Here is a 5,471-nt window from a genome sequence, read left to right as displayed (position 1 = left end):
TTTTATAAAAAAGATATAGCAAATTAATATTTAGTAATTAATCGATCTGTCCTCATTTTTTACCTAAGAAAGTGGCGGAGGGCGAGCTGTAGGCGAGGTATTCCTTATTGGAGCACCAAGCTGGAAATTCGTTCTGCTTGATCGGATGACCTGACTCATAATCGTCCTCACGTTTCCACGGTAACATGGTTTCCGTGGCCGTGGGGGTGGTTACCCTATAACCTTCCGCGCCTAAATCAAATATCGCAGATGCCAGATAATTTCAAAGGGAGTACCGAAACGGAGTTTGAAACCGTTATGATTTCGGCAAGAATGCAATCTTTTCGTTACTGTAGATACAAAAAGATCCCAATCCATCAAAATTATGCCGGTTTCAATCTCTCTAAATGAAAGACAAACAGGCATTCGAAAAATAATAGCCAGCAATGTAAGAAATATGCAAAAAAAAGAAAACAATTCGCGACAATGCAAAGTCAACGTTTGATGATGGTCAATATATAAAAATATACGCAAAAAGAAAGAGAACGATTCGTGGAGCAACACAAAATCAACGCTTGGCCTCTTTTCTTTCTCTTTGCGAGAACGTACCGTCGCGTCCTATTCTCAAATCTCCTTCGTCCATATTTATTGTATCCATCGACGTAGTAGCTGTGGTAGCGTGTTGATTGTCTGCGTTTACATTGGGCGAATCTTCCGTTTAGAGATTTTAAAATTTATTAGTTATGCAGCTATTTTTTTTTCTTGAAAAAGCAATTAAGTACACACATATTATAATATATATATATATATATATGTACAAAAACATGTTAATTAATATTTTTAATATTTTTATTATTTCTTTATTAATAAATCCGGTTTGCGATGAAAATCTCATTTCCGCAGCACGATAATTATGTCAAACAAGTTGTATATATATATATATATATGTACAAAAACATGTTAATGACGCATATTAATATTTTTATTATTTCTTTATTAATAAATCCGGTTTGCGATGAAAATCTCATTTCCGCAGCACGATAATTATGTCAAATATCCGTTCCAAGTTGTATATCTGCATTTGTGGTGGTTCAAGAAATACTCAGACGCGACGGGATCAGTTCGCCGATATCCCCGATGGATTCTATAAATTCCTGGCATACTTCTCCGGAAAGCGGGAGCAACCCCGAGATCGACCGACCGAACGCCCGATATAATAGCGCGCTCTGCTTACGCGCGGTAAGTCCCAAGAAGAAAAGAAACGTCAGTCCGATAGCGTGACGGAGAGGAAGGGTAAAAGGCGAGTAGGGTATATGCTCCAAGATTTTCCTACCCTCGATCCCTCACCCCTTTGTGCAATCGAGCGCCGTCGCTTGCATACAAAGAGAAGGGAAATTGCGGGTGAGCGGCTTCGAGGTCGCATTCTGCAACGACATCGCGCCCTTATCCGGCTTACGATTCCGGATGTTTCTCGTAGGAAAGGATTCGCTCTGCCGAAGAAGCGCGAGCTACCCATTTGAGACAAATAGGTCAATTCGCCATAATATTCGAGCCGGCTCAGGCGGGATCTATGCCGAATGAGAGAGAAAAAGAGAGAGAGAAAGAGAACGAAACGCGAGCCGGTATTTCCGGATGTCCCTACGTGCTTCCTGCCCGTGTGCGTTTCTCTTGTCCTGACTCGCGCCAGCGATCCGAGTGCGCAGACGTCCTGACGACGATGGTCGCGAGCGAGCGAGCGAGCGGAGGCACGAGACTCTCATCCTCCGGACGCGTCGATGCGGCGTCCGAACAAGCGCGAAGGTAACGAGCGAGCAGAGCGGGAGACGCGCAGGAAAGGAACGAAATAGATCGCGCGCGCGCGAGAGAGGATGAGAGGAAGAGAAAGGAGAGAGAGAGAGAGAGAGAGATTTTGTGAAGGAGAGACGGACAGGTAGAATGGAGCGCGCACGCGGAGGATAGAGAGAAAGGACACACCTGGCGCGTGCGCCGCGATACCGTCGAGGGTGGAAGAGAAAGAGAGATCGAGCGATCGTGAAAGGGGGTAGGGGGATGAGGACGCGCGAGGAGGGACGTATACAGTTGCCTCGTAGGGCAGTCGTTCCTCCTTCGTCGTTCCTTCACTGCCGTGCGCTTTTAACGAAATTATTCCGTGATCGCGGAGCAAAAAGAAGCGGAGGTAGACGAAGAAGCGGTAGTTTATGGCAGGCGAATAGAAGACGGAGGGTGTATTCGCAGGAAGCTCCCGGGTTACGGGCCGCGAATCTGCCCCGACGCGCGCGGCGGCATCGTCCTCCGGCGGCATCGTCCTCCTCGAAGAGGAGCCCGGCTTGCGTGGCGCGCGTCGTCGTGGCCGCGGTTGACGGCAGTAGCGGTGGAAGAAGTGGTGCGTCGACGGAGAAGGAGGAGGAGGAGGAAAAGAAAGACGTCGTTCCTTTCGTCGTCCACGGTCAGTATCCTCTAGTGGTGAAGGCAGAAGCGAGAAAGAGGTCCACGGGGAAGTGGGGACGGCGAGAGGAAGCGGAGGGGTGGGGGCGCAAAGGGGGGGGGGGGAGGAAGGAGAGAGGAACGATTCTCTAGGGGACGTAGAACTCTCGCCGGTTCGCGCGCGCGAAGTCGACTCGTCGACTCGTCGGCGAAGGCATCAGGACGTGGTCGTGATCGTGGACAAGAGAGGGTGTCGATGGTGGCCGGTGGTTCACGCTCGGCGATCGCCGCTTATTGATTTCCGCAGGAGGGACGACCGCCGCGCGAATACTCCCGTTTCGTCGTTGCCGTCACGCGAAATTTTCGGCCGCACCGTCCGTTCGTCGCCGCGTCGCGGCGTTTCGCGTCGCGGCCCCCGCGATCGATTCGCGTGCGCTCCTGCCCCCGTCGCACCTGCGTGTATCTACTCTCCTACCTTCTCTCGCCCTCTCTCTCTCTCTCTCTCTCTCTCTCTCTCTTCTTTCTCTTTTTCCGTTTGTCTTCTTTTCCTTCCGCTTCTCGATCATCCTCGATCCATAGCCGCAGTCGTCGCTTCGAATGTGTTGAGGTTCGACGGCACGTAAAACCGGTTATCTTTGACAGGATAACGTCCGAATGTGTCTTCGTCGTGCGGCTACGCGCAGCGTCGAGGAGGAAATATGAGAAGCAAGGTGAATCAGGTATAAGGTAACAGGAACTAACAAAGTAGTAAAGCATGAGAGGGCAGGGGAATTCGAGATGCGAGAAAAAAGCGTGTGCGAGAATGTAATGTATGAGGCAAAAGCCGATTGAGATATCAAGATGATCGTACTTGTAAGAGAGAAGGCAATAGAGGTAGAAAGTATATGAAGATATAAAAGAGATAGACGATAGCGTTTCCTCTCCCTACTTTCCCTAGAAAGGGAAGATCATGGTTTGTGCATGTACGAACGGAAACACGTACGTCGGTCATTAGAATCGCATTGTCTGGGATTCGGAACGCGCGGATGGAATGTTTGTTGCTCGAGATAGGCCCGCTGGCGGTAGCTACAGCGTTCGATTAATCGATTAGCGGCGATAACAATTTGAGTTTGGCCACTCTCTCGGCCTGGAAACGCGAGGCAACAAGAAACGAATGCTTGCACTCTGGTATTACGGCGCGCGAGTCGATCAAGATTCCTTTGTGCGTCGTTTTCCCCGGGGGTCCGACAGACCCCGCGAAATATCGAATCAATCCCCTTTTTAGGTCACTCGAGTCATTAAATCTGATAAAATCTGACAAAACTTAATGTACTGCAAGTTTGCGTATATGATATACATACGTAACTTTATTTCTAAGTTTGTTCATTTTTTAAGCGAGATAATTGGAAAATCCTTTTCATAACACACCTGTAGAATAAATAATTAAAATATTTTAAATTTAGACTACATATATATATATCATAATTAGTTTCAAATTAGTTCAAATACTATAATATCTCAATATGATATTTTTCTAACTGATTATTGGCTGTCACACAAAATAAAATGTTCACAAAAAATCAATTATATAGTGCAACGTTACGAATAATTGTTTAATACTATTGAAAATGGAATAGAAGGATATATATTTTGTAACATTGTGTATTCTTGTCGAAGTTCAAATTTATTTTTTACTTTTATGTGTTACATAACATCGATCGAGAAACGCGATACAATTGTCTTAAAATAGAATAAAATGTAGATACGAAAATAGTGGCGCTTTTTTAAACATTGTTAACAGTTTTACATGAAGCTATTTTGGTATTTAAAAAAAAATTATTTTACAAATATGAAAAATAATATCGATAATAATTTTTTTATTCTTTATAAAGTTTCTTTGCTTTAAAAATTTAATCAATTTACTCTGCTGAGTTAAAAAAAAAAAATATCAAATAATAGCGGCGAGGATTAAATAAAATGGGTTTTATTGTGATGCTAGTGTATCTTTAACTCGGATTGATTTAAGTTGCTTTTTCTATTTGCGTATCGTAGATATTTATTTATTATTTATTTAATTCAAATTTAATTATTCATTTAAAAGAAGTCGGTCTAATAATTTCCTCTTTGAATTAGTTAAAATCCACATCAACTGCTATTTTTATCGTGCTCGTATCTCAGCGTCTTTCCTCTCGACGAAAATTGACAGAAAGCAAACTTTCGAGAGAAAGTCCGTTTGTATCGGTCAATAGGTGACTAAAGCAGAGAATGAAGTAGCTACGTGCGAAACACGATCGATGGTCCCGAAGGCTCGAGATATTTCAGCGGCGAGTTCCAAGACGCGCGATAAAAGTAACTATTCCGAAGACACATATCGGCGAAACCGAGGATGAAAGAGAGGAGGGGAGAAAACCGCGCAGCTGATGACGAAGAGTGGCCACTCTTTGAAATTCACGAGCTTGTGGAGAGCACGTATTCTCCTCTCTGACGGAACTCCGCATTCCTCTCTTCTTCGCGCGAACCGACGTGTGGAGATCGATCGATCGAAGCGAGCCGCGCACTCGAGTTTTCCCTGACCTAAGAATACAACCGGCTGCTCGAGTGCCGCGGAGAGGAAACCAGGGTGAGGTGGACTTCTAGAATGGACCAGAGTGGGGATCGAGTGAGGAGAGAACCCCGCCCCCGTTTAAGCGACGCTGGACAACGATGACTGCGAATTTTGTCTCTTCTTCCTTGCTCGCATCTTCTCGGAGTTACTTGCTCCTGTTACTCGCGTCCTCCGATCGGATACCGTGTGAACAGCGAGAGAGCGGCTCTCTCTCTCTCTCTCTCTCTCTCTCTCTCTTCCCTTATCAAAGACGAGAAATGTCTTGCCGATCTCGGGTACGTCATAACGACGCACAAATACGCGAGATTTCATTCCCGAGAGCGTTATCGTGCCGCTCGCGAAAAGTGCGACTGCTGCGATAACCCTCTCGTGCGGAACGAGAGTCGGATGCAAATTCGACGTCGATGTTCGTCGGCATCGCGTGACGCCGAGCGATTAGATTAAAAATCCCGACGACGGCGGTTCGCGGATTATTTATTTTTTT

General features: G+C 45.8%; 1 protein-coding gene across 1 annotated transcript in view; it reads left to right on the top strand.

The window, feature by feature from the left end:
- Positions 1-2,071: 2,071 nt before the first annotated feature.
- Positions 2,072-5,471, top strand: part of LOC115242017 (carbonic anhydrase-related protein 10) — an 8,759-nt gene continuing 5,359 nt past the window's right edge. Inside the window, exon 1 of the mRNA XM_029818019.1 lies at positions 2,072-2,425. The gene's annotated coding sequence lies outside the window, so the exon portion shown is untranslated. The remainder of the gene's footprint in view (positions 2,426-5,471) is intronic.

This window comes from Formica exsecta, unplaced genomic scaffold (assembly GCF_003651465.1).
Source record: "Formica exsecta isolate Colony F162 unplaced genomic scaffold, ASM365146v1 scaffold556, whole genome shotgun sequence".
Taxonomy (NCBI): Eukaryota; Metazoa; Arthropoda; class Insecta; order Hymenoptera; family Formicidae; genus Formica; species Formica exsecta.
Note: the sequence above shows the minus strand (reverse complement) of the source record. Positions and strands in the feature narration are given on the sequence as shown.